This window comes from Chiloscyllium plagiosum, unplaced genomic scaffold (assembly GCF_037043375.1).
Source record: "Chiloscyllium plagiosum isolate Xiang-an unplaced genomic scaffold, Cpla_swu_hap1 HiC_scaffold_21, whole genome shotgun sequence".
NCBI lineage: Eukaryota > Metazoa > Chordata > Chondrichthyes > Orectolobiformes > Hemiscylliidae > Chiloscyllium > Chiloscyllium plagiosum.
The window spans coordinates 97,354,058-97,365,731 of record NW_028270159.1 but is presented as its reverse complement, the minus strand read 5'-3'; positions in this window follow the sequence as shown (position 1 = coordinate 97,365,731).

Genomic DNA, 11,674 nt, shown 5'->3' with positions numbered 1-11,674 from the left:
TGAGAGTTATAGGGTAGCCAGGAAGGACCTGAAGAGAGAGCTAAGAGCAGCAAGGAGGGGACATGAAAGGTCCTTAGTCGGTAGGATTAGGGAAAACCCTAAGGCTTTCTATAGGTATGTTAGGAATAAAAGAATGACTAGGGTAGGAATAGGTCCAGTCAAGGATAGCAGTGGGAAGTTGCGTGTGGAGGCGGAAGAGATTGGGGAGACACTGAATGAATACTTTTCTTCAGTATTTACTCAGGAACAGGGCATTGTCGTCGATGTGAATACTGAGTCACAAATAAGTAGAATGGATGGCTTTGAGGTATGTAGAGAAGAGGTGTTGGAAATCCTGGAAAAGGTGAAAATAGATAAGTCCCCTGGGCCTGATGGCATTTATCCTAGGATTCTCTGGGAAGCAAGGGAGGAGATTGCAGAGCCATTGGCCTTGATTTTTATGTCCTCTTTGTCTACTGGAGTAGTGCCAGAAGACTGGAGGATAGCAAATGTGGTTCCCTTGTTCAAAAAGGGGACTAGGGATAACCCTAGTAACTATAGGCCGGTGAGTCTCACTTCTGTTGTGGGCAAAGTCTTAGAGAGAATTGTAAGGGATAGGATTTATGCACATCTGGATAGGAATAATGTGATCAAGGATAGTCAGCATGGTTTTGTGAAGGGCAGGTCGTGCCTCACAAACCTTATTGTATTCTTTGAAAAGGTGACGAAGGAGGTTGATGAGGGGAAAGCGGTAGATGTGGTATATATGGATTTTAGTAAGGCGTTTGATAAGGTTCCCCATGGTAGGCTACTGCAGAAAATACGGAGATATGGCATTGAGGGTGAGTTGGAGGTTTGGATTAGGAATTGGCTGGATGGAAGAAGACAGAGGGTAGTAGTTGATGGCAAAGTTTCTTCATGGAGTGCCGTCACTAGCGGTGTTCCGCAAGGATCTGTTTTGGGACCATTGCTGTTTGTCATTTTTATAAATGACCTGGAAGAGGGGTTAGAAGGTTGGGTGAGCAAGTTTGCGGATGATACGAAAGTCGGAGGGGTTGTTGACAGTGAGGAAGGATGTGGCAGGTTACAGCAGGATATAGAGAAGCTGCAGAGCTGGGCAGAAAGGTGGCAAATGGAATTCAATGTAGCTAAGTGTGAGGTGATTCACTTTGGGAAGAATAACAAAAAGATGGGGTACTGGGCTAATGGTCAGATACTTGGTAGTGTGGATGAGCAGAGGGATCTTGGTGTCCATGTACACAGATCTCTGAAAGTTGCCACCCAGGTAAATAGTGCAGTGAGGAAGGCATATGGCGTACTGGCTTTTATTGGTAGAGGAATTGAGTTCCGGAGTCCTGAGGTCATGATGCAGTTGTATAAGACTCTGGTGCGGCCGCATCTGGAATATTGTGTGCAGTTTTGGTCGCCATACTATAGGAAGGATGTGGAGGCACTGGAACGGGTGCAGAGGAGGTTTACCAGGATGTTGCCTGGTATGGAAGGAAGATCGTATGAGGAAAGATTGAGACACGTGGGGCTGTTTTCATTAGAGAAAAGAAGGTTTAGGGGTGACTTGATTGAGGTGTACAAGATGATTAGGGGGTTAGATAGGGTTGACAGTGTGAACCTTTTCCCGCGTATGGAGTCGGGTATTACAAGGGGGCATAGCTTTAAATTAAGTGGGGGTAGATATAGGACTGAAGTTAGGGGTAGGTTCTTCACTCAGCGAGTCGTAAGTTCATGGAATGCCCTGCCAGTAGCAGTGGTGGACTCTCCCTCTTTATGGGCATTTAAGCGGGCATTGGATAGGTATATGGAGGATAGTGGGTTAGTATAGGTTAGGTGGGCTTGGATCGGCGCAACATCGAGGGCCAAAGGGTCTGTACTGCGCTGTATTCTTCTATGTTCTATGTTCTATGAGTGTGTGCGAGAGATAGGGAATCCCCGACTGTCCCCGAGTGTGTGTGAGAGATAGGGAATCCCAGAGAGTCCCAGAGTGTGTGTGAGAGATAGGGAATCCCAGAGTGTCCCCGAGTGTGTCAGAGATAGGGAATCCACGAGTGTGTGTGAGAGAGGGAATCCAAAACTGTCCCCGAGTGTGTGTGAGAGATAGGGAATCCCCGAGTGTGTGTGAGAGAGGGAATCCCAGACTGTCCCCGAGTGTGTGTGAGAGATAGGGAATCGCAGAGTGTCCCCAGGTGTGAGTGAGAGGTAGGGAATCCCAGAGAGTCCCCGAATGTGTGTGTGAGATAGGGAATCCCAGAGAGTCCCCGAGTGTGTATGAGACATAGGGAATCCCCGAGTGTGTGTGAGAGAGGGAATGCCAGACTGTCCCCGAGTGTGTGTGAGAGACGGTGAATCCCAGAGAGTTCCCGAGTGTGTGTGTGAGAGAGAGAATCCCCAAGTGTGTGTGAGAGATAGTGAATCCCAGAGAATCCCCGAGTGTGTGTGAGAGCGGGAATCCCAGAGTGGGTGAGAGAGAGGGAATCCCCGAGTGTGTGTGAGAGATAGGGATTCCCAGAGTGTCCCCGAGTGTGTGTGAGAGATAGGGATACCCAGAGTGTCCCCGAGTGTGTGTGAGAGATAGGGATTCCCACATAGTCCCCGAGTGTGTGTGAGAATAGGGAATCCCAGAGAGTCCCCGAGTGTGTGTGAGAGATAGGGAATCCCAGAGTCCCCGAGTGTGTGTGAGAGATAGGGAATCCCAGAGTCCCCGAGTGTGTGTGAGAGATAGGGAATCCCAGAGTCCCCGAGTGTGTGTGAGAGATAGGGAATCCCAGAGTCCCTGAGTGTGTGTGAGAGGTAGGGAATCCCAGAGTCCCCGAGTGTGTGTGAGAGATAGGGAATCCCAGAGTCCCCGAGTGTGTGTTAGAGATAGGGAATCCCAGAGTCCCTGAGTGTGTGTGAGAGGTAGGGAATCCCAGAGTCCCCGAGTGTGTGTGAGAGGTAGGGAATCCCAGAGTCCCCGAGTGTGTGTGAGAGATAGGGATTCCCACATAGTCCCCGAGTGTGTGTGAGAGATAGGGAATACCAGAGAGTCCCCGAGTGTGTGTTAGAGATAGGGAATCCCAGAGTGTCCCCAGGTGTGAGTGAGAGGTAGGGAATCCCAGAGAGTCCCCGAATGTGTGTGTGAGATAGGGAATCCCAGAGAGTCCCCGAGTGTGTATGAGACATAGGGAATCCCCGAGTGTGTGTGAGAGAGGGAATCCCAGACTGTCCCCGAGTGTGTGTGAGAGATGGTGAATCCCAGAGAGTTCCCGAGTGTGTGTGTGAGAGAGAGAATCCCCAAGTGTGTGTGAGAGATAGTGAATCCCAGAGAATCCCCAAGTGTGTGTGAGAGCGGGAATCCCAGAGTGGGTGAGAGAGAGGGAATCCCCGAGTGTGTGTGAGAGATAGGGATTCCCAGAGTGTCCCCGAGTGTGTGTGAGAGATAGGGATACCCAGAGTGTCCCCGAGTGTGTGTGAGAGATAGGGATTCCCACATAGTCCCCGAGTGTGTGTGAGAATAGGGAATCCCAGAGAGTCCCCGAGTGTGTGTGAGAGATAGGGAATCCCAGAGTCCCCGAGTGTGTGTGAGAGATAGGGAATCCCAGAGTCCCCGAGTGTGTGTGAGAGATAGGGAATCCCAGAGTCCCCGAGTGTGTGTGAGAGATAGGGAATCCCAGAGTCCCTGAGTGTGTGTGAGAGGTAGGGAATCCCAGAGTCCCCGAGTGTGTGTGAGAGATAGGGAATCCCAGAGTCCCCGAGTGTGTGAGAGAGGTAGGGAATCCGAGAAGTCCCCAAGTGTGTGTGAGAGATAGGGAATCCCAGAGTCCCGGAGTGTGTGTGAGAGATATGGAATCCCAGAGTGTCCGCGAGTGTGTCTGAGAGATCGGGAATCCCCGAGTGTGTGTGAGAGATAGGGAATCCCACAAAGTCCCCGAGTGTTTGTGAGAGATAGGGAATCCCAGAGAGTCATCGAGTGTGTGTGAGAGATAGGGAATCCCAGAGAGTCATCGAGTGTGTGTGAGAGATAGGGAATCCCAGAGAGTCATCGAGTGTGTGTGAGAGATAGGGAATCCCAGAGAGTCCCCGAGTGTGTGTGAGAGATAGGGAATCCTGGAGTGTACCCGAGAGTGCGTGAGAGATAGGGAAGCACCGAAGGTGAGTAAGAGATTGGGAATGCCAGAATGTCGCCCCGAGTGTGTGTGAGAGATAGGGAATCCCAGAGTGTGTGTGAGAGATAGGGAATCCTGGAGTGTCCCCGAGAGTGTGTGGGAGATAGGGAATCCCGGAGTGTCCCCGAGAGTGCGTGAGAGATAGGGAATCCCCGAGGGTGAGTGAGAGATAGGGAATCCCGGAGTGTCCCCGACTGTGTGTGAGAGATTGGGAATCCCAGAGTGTCCCCGAGTGTGTGTGAGAGAGGGAATCCCAGACTGTCCCCGAGTGTGTGTGAGAGATAGGGGATCTCCGAGGGTGAGTGAGAGATTGGGAATCCCAGAGTGACCCCGAGTGTGTGTGAGAGATGGGGAATCCCCGAGGGTGTGTTAGAGATTGGGAATCCCAGAGTGTCCCCGAGTGTGTGTCAGAGATAGGGAATCCCGGAGTGTCCCCGAGTGTGTGTGAGAGATAGGGAATCCCAGAGTGTCGCCGAGTGTGTGTGAGAGAGGGAATCCCAGACTGTCCCGAAGTGTGTGTGAGAGATAGGGGATCCCCGAGGGTGAGTGAGAGATTGGGAATCCCAGAGTGTCCACGAGTGTGTGTGAGAGATGGGGAATCCCCGAGGGTGTGTGAGAGATAGGGAACCCCGAGGGTGTGTGAGAGAAAGGGAATCCCAGAGATTCCCCGAGGGTGTGTGAGAGATGGGGAATCCCCGAGGGAGTGTGAGAGATGGGGAATTCTCGAGGGTGTGTGAGAGATGGGGAATCCCAGAGTGTGTGTGAGAGATAGGGAATCCCAGAGTGTGTGTGAGAGATAGGGAATCCCAGAGTGTGTGAGAGAGATAGGGAATCCCAGAGAGTTCCCGAGTGTGTGTGTGAGATGGGGAATCCCCGAGTGTGTGAGAGAAATAGGGAATCCCCGAGTGTGTGTGAGAGAAAGGGAATCCCAAGAGTTCCCGAGTGTGTGCGAGAGATGGGGAATCCCCGAGGGTGTGTGAGAGACAGGGAATCCCCGAGGGTGTGTGAGAGATAGGGAATCCCCGAGTGTGTGTGAGAGATAGGGAATCCCCGTGGGTGTGTGAGAGATAGGGAATTCCCGAGGGTGAGTGAGAGATAGGGGATCCCAGAGAGTCCCCGAGTGTGTGTGAGAGATGGCGAATCCCCGAGTGTGTGTGAGAGATAGGGAATTCCAGAGTGTGAGTGAGAGATAGGGAATCCCAGAGTGTGTGTGAGAGATAGGGAATCCCTGAGTGTGTGTGAGAGATAGGGAATCCCAGAGTATCCCAGAGTGTGTGTGAGAGATAGGGAATGCCAGAGTGTGTGTGAGAGATAGGGAATGCCACAGTGTGTGTGAGAGATAGGGAATCCCAGAGTGTGTGTGAGAGATAGGGAATCCCTGAGTGTGTGAGAGAGATAGGGAATCCCAGAGTATCCCAGAGTGTGTGAGAGAGATAGGGAATCCCAGAGAGTCCCCGAGTGTGTGTGAGAGATAGGGAATGCCAGAGTGTGTGTGAGAGATAGGGAATGCCAGAGTGTGTGTGAGAGATAGGGAATCCCAGAGTGTGTGTGAGAGATAGGGAATCCCTGAGTGTGTGAGAGAGATAGGGAATCCCAGAGTATCCCAGAGTGTGTGAGAGAGATAGGGAATTCCAGAGAGTCCCCGAGTGTGTGTGAGAGATAGGGAATGCCAGAGTGTGTGTGAGAGATAGGGAATCCCAGAGTGTGTGTGAGAGATAGGGAATCCCTGAGTGTGTGAGAGAGATAGGGAATCCCAGAGTATCCCAGAGTGTGTGAGAGAGATAGGGAATTCCAGAGAGTCCCCGAGTGTGTGTGAGAGATAGGGAATCCCAGAGACTCCCGGAGTGTGTGTGAGAGATTGGGAATCCCAGAGGGTACCCGAGTGTGTCAGAGATAGGGAATCCCAGAGAGTCCCCGAGTGTGTGTGAGAGATAGGGAATCCCCGAGTGTGTGTGAGAGAGGGAATCCCAGACTGTCCCCGAGTGTGTATGAGAGATAGCGAATTCCGGAGGATGAGTGAGAGATTGGGAATCCCACAGTGTCCCAGAGTGTGTGTGAGAGATAGGGAATCCCAGAGTGTCCCCGAGTGTGTCAGAGATAGGGAATCCCAGAGAGTCCCCGAGTGTGTGTGAGAGATAGGGAATCCCCGAGTGTGTGTGAGAGAGGGAATCCCAGACTGTCCCCGAGTGAGTGTGAGAGATAGGGAATCCCAGAGAGTCCCCGAGTGTGTGTGAGAGATAGGGAATCCCAGAGAGTCCCCGAGTGCGTGTGAGAGATAGGGAATCCCAGTGTGTGTGAGAGTGGGAATCCCAGAGTGTGTGTGAGAGATAGTGAATCCCAGAGAATCCCAGAGTGTGTGTGAGAGATAGTGAATCCCAGAGAATCCCAGAGTGTGTGTGAGAGATAGGGATTCCCAGAGTGTCCCCGAGTGTCTGTGAGAGATAGGGATTCCCAGAGTGTCCCCGAGTGTGTGTGAGAGATAGGGATTCCCAGAGTGTCCCCGAGTGTGTGTGAGAGATAGGGAATCCCACATAGTCCCCGAGTGTGTGTGAGAGATAGGGAATCCCAGTGAGTCCCCGAGTGTGTGTGAGAGATAGGGAATCCCAGAGTGTGTGTGAGAGATAGGGAATCCCAGAGTGTGTGTGAGAGATAGGGAATCCCAGAGTGTGTGTGAGAGATAGGGAATCGCAGAGAGTGTGTGAGAGATAGGGAATCCCAGAGAGTCCTCGAGTGTGTGTGAGAGATGGGGAATCCCCGAGTGTGTGTGAGAGATGGGGAATCCCCGAGTGTGTGTGAGAGATGGGGAATCCCCGAGTTTGTGTGAGTGATAGGGAATGCCAGAGTTTGTGTGAGAGATAGGGAATCCCAGAGTGTGTGTGAGAGATAGGGAATCCCCGAGTGCGTGTGAGAGATAGGGAATCCCAGAGTGTGTGTGAGAGATGGGGAATCCCCGAGTGTTTGTGAGAGATGGGGAATCCCCGAGTTTGTGTGAGTGATAGGGAATGCCAGAGTGTGTGTGAGAGATAGGGAATCCCAGAGTGTGTGTGAGAGATAGGGAATCCCCGAGTGTGTGTGAGAGATAGGGAATCCCAGAGTGTGTGTGAGAGATGGGGAATCCCCGAGTTTGTGTGAGTGATAGGGAATGCCAGAGTGTGTGTGAGAGATAGGGAATGCCAGAGTGTGTGTGAGAGATAGGGAATCCCAGAGTGTGTGTGAGAGATAGGGAATCCCAGATAGTGTGAGAGAGATAGGGAATCCCAGAGTATCACAGAGTGTGTGTGAGAGATAGGGAATTCCAGAGAGTCCCCGAGTGTGTGTGAGAGATAGGGAATCCCAGAGACTTCCCGAGTGTGTGTGAGAGATTGGGAATCCCAGAGGGTCCCCGAGTGTTTCAGATGTGTGTTTCACACACATATACACGTTTGTTGGGTGAATTTGTACTTGCAGTTTTACATTGTACTTTGCTCAAAAACTGCATGAATCCATGTAAGACACTGTTAACTAATTTTAATTTATATTGGAATCAGTCGAAACAGTAAGGCACAGACAACAGAACACGGGGGCTAAGACCTTTTACATCTTATCTGGATGTCATCAATTGTATCAGTGAACACTTGGTCCTCTTATTCGAAGAGCTAATAACAGGATGGCAAGTTTTTAAAATGAAAAACCGAGAGCTTTAGAGGAACATGAGGAAACATTGTCTCATGTAGATAATGGAAGGGACCTGCAATGCCTTTCTCAGGAAGGTAGTTGAGGCGGGAAACATCACAGCCTTTAAAGATTACTTAAATGCGTATTTGGAGTGACATAATATTCAAGACTACAGACTAAGTGCCGTAATATGAAACTTGTGTAGCTTTTAGTGTAACTTTAAGATCTTGCATGTTGCCATCATTCAATGATTCTGAATTTAAAGTTCTGAATTGTTTTGCATGTATTTTGAGAAAACATACCTAGTAGAAGATCAAGATTTCAGCTTCACTTTCTATATTGAAGTATACATTCACACATAGAATTTCCCACACGAGTGAACTAACGACAAAAGCAGTGGGAAAAAAATAACTGTGTGCAATAGAATAGCTCTCAAGGAGCTGCACAACATGAGGTACTGAATGACAGAATAACCTCAGCTAAATGAAGGTTATCACGAAACAGAATGTCAAAAGATATTGAGAGGTTTATGGGATTGATAGCGATTTTGAAAGAATGTAGAGATTGTTGTTTAACGACAAATTGCAATTTACATTTGCTAATTAGTAGGTTTAATATTCACCAGATCTTTGGGGTATTCAATTGCAGACTTAAATCCCAATGGTGCCACATCATTAAAATAAATATGTTCTCAGAATCAGTTTATTCAAATAACGAAAAATGAAATAAACTGAAGATGGAATCATAGTTTCCCTTTGGGCATACAACACAACTTAAAATAATGTCCCTTGCACGGTGTCATCAGAAATTTCAAGGCAATGTTCCACTTCATACAGATTTCAGGAAGAGAGAGGTTGTCTGTCAAGCAACAAAATGCGTCGTCTTGTGGAAAGGGTCGAAAAGGTTTACGAGACTGTCCTTGCAGTTGTTGGTACTCCTGGTAGGCGTTGTAAAAATTGAACATGTATAAATCGCTGAACTGAATCATTCAAATTTAAAAAAAGTAATGACTTTATTTCCAGTTGCCAGGACAAATGCCCATGCCAAATCAATATTCTCGCTTACTAAGTTTAAAGTGATTTTCTTTTCAGTTTGGCGACTTGTCATGTCACGTGCAGCATTGTTTGTTTCTCTATTCTGTGTGGAAAGGCTTTGGACTGTGGCCACGTTGATGGAATTTGGAAAAGCACCGGTATTTTGTTGGTAGATCTGTTTCAGGCAGCTTGGTGTAAATGGGAGTCCACATGCACCACGGGCAAAGCTGGGTTCAGCAGGTCGTTCTGGAGTGAGAAGTAATGGTCAGCAGAGAAGGTGTTGACCAACATATGTATTTTCCATCAGTGGATATTTGGGTGCGCAATATTTATGATGCCAGATCATTGGCAGAGGTGTAGAGAACAGGATTTCAATTATGATGTGTATCGTTGAATTATGTGCTTCCTAAAGGACGTGTGAGTTTTGCCGTTTGTCAAAATATGCGCAATGTCGTGGCGCAGAGTCTAATAGGACAAGCATTGAGATCCATAGTGTTGTCGCAGCAGCTTTTCCACAGAGAATCCAGCAACTACGTCAAACATGATTTTTCACGCGCTGCCCTTTGTTATGCTATCCCTTCGTGTTCCCCAAATAACAATGTCCTCCCACGGCCCTTCGTTTGGCATTTTTCGTTTGTCTCTATTTATCAAAGATAAATTTATAGTGCAATTCTTATAAGCTCCGTGGAGAATGCTCGTTAAAATATTGGGATTTCTAGCTTGTGAAAACACAATATCTGAGAAGGGGAATTTTGTTCACGAAGACAAATTGTCAGAGATAATCTTAGTAGTGTAAGCCTGAACATCGGGGAGGAAGCTTTGTTAATCCCAGATGAGATGCTTGATTTCTAAACTGAATATTTGCAATGCTTCAATGATTCAGAGTTTTTGCGTGGGGATTCTGGTGTCGAGTCTTGGACAGTTGGGAGCTACCCGTATTAAATGATAAAGTTTTTCGAATTGTGTTGGGTATCAAACCTGGGACATCGAGCATGGATTCTTGGCGTCATACATTCGTGGTTCACATTGTCAGGAAGTTCGGATGTTTGCACGAGAATTGGGCGCAATGCCTGATCATTTATTTATCCAAAGTTTGGAGGACATTCATTCCTAGATACTGTAGAGAGATTCAGTGCTCTGTACTGTCATTCATTCAGTGAGTTTTACAATTCTGGAGGAAATCAGAGCTGTGGTGACTCCAAAACAGAATACAGACTTTTTAAAAATCAATGTCCATTGCAGATGCCTCCCATTCCGTGTTTTATTGATCCCAGGTGTCTTTTTATGGATGTTGTGATATATGGGAAACTTCAGCCAGTCAGATTAATCTATAAATTAGGTGAAATCAATCGCTGACGATCCCTCCCCCAACAAAGATTGGGTAATTACTGTATTTCCGTGAGCAATCTGCTGCCTATACTCTCCCCTAGGTCTTTTAAAGGTGCAAGCCAGTCATTGAGAAAGATTGTGTATCTGTGGCTCAGATTATGGAATAACAATTATCATCGTGCCATTGCTTACAGTCGAGGCTCAGGTCGAGGGAATTTTTGATCAGTAACATCAAGTCTCTTTTATCCTTTCTCTCTCCTACAGTTAGTCTCGTGGCGATTGTAATCCTAGCCCGGGGTAAATGTGGTATTTCTGCATGCAGCACGTGCTATCTGGTGGCGATGGCAGCATCTGATCTACTGTTCATTATTTGTTACATGATCCTTTGGCGATTTCGACATTATTATTATCCACATTGTTTCCTGCGTATCACTCCGGTTTGTGCTGTTCTCACTGTTCTGAGCCACTTGAGTGTTGATTGCTCTGTCTGGTTCACGGTTGCTTTTTCATTTGACCGATTTGTCACTATTTGTGTTCATCAGATGAAATCTCAGTATTGCACAGTAAGAACTGCTGTGGGGGTTCTTTCAACAATTTGCATTTTCTTTTCTTTAAAGAACATTCCCAACTACTTTTACTTAAAACCTGGAATTATCATCAACGGTGTTCCAATGTACTGCTCTCCCACTTGTAGTTATCGGACTGACCGTCGGTGGGAAAGTTTTAGATATTTTGAGACTTTTTTAACACCAATGTTCCCATTAACTTTTATTACATTTGTCAACATTCTGACTGTCAGATATATCTTTGAGGCCATGAAGTTGCGTAAGGGACTAAAGAATCAAAGAGAAAAAGAGATTGACCAAGAGATAGAGAGCAGACGCAATTCTGTGATTTTACTCTTTGCCATATCTGCAAGTTTCATACTTCTCTGGTTGCTGTATGTTTTAAATTTATTCAATGTCGTTTATACCTTGGATTATAATGCTTCAGATCTCTTTGAAAAAGCTGCCTATGCGCTGCGGCACCTAAGTTGCTATACAAATGCATCTATTTATGTGGTGACACAGAAAAAATTCAGACACCAGATAATGTATGCGGTGAAATGTCCAATTATAAAAGTAATTCAATTGATAAATATCTCTACGAAAATGAAAAACAATGTAAGAAGCAGCCGATAAAGGAATGAGGATTCCAAGTGAGGAATGGACTGAACAAGAAAGACGAGTGTCAACGTCATAATTCTGTCTTTACTAATGGATAGTGAATGACAATGAATGAAGCTGGTTAAAGTGCTGTTAGCAATGAGCAACAGGCTAAAAATCTGAAGAACAAAATAAAACTGAAAGAGGAATTGTGCATAAAATATACATTCATTCCAAGTAATCATTCTCAGTGAGTGAAGTGGATAAAAACAATGAGCGAGCAAAAGGATCGCTGTTCATTGCAGGCGATAATGTGAACTGCAACTACAGACTCCTGTCCACTCTTCCTCATGGAATTCTAGGATTAACGTGTCTG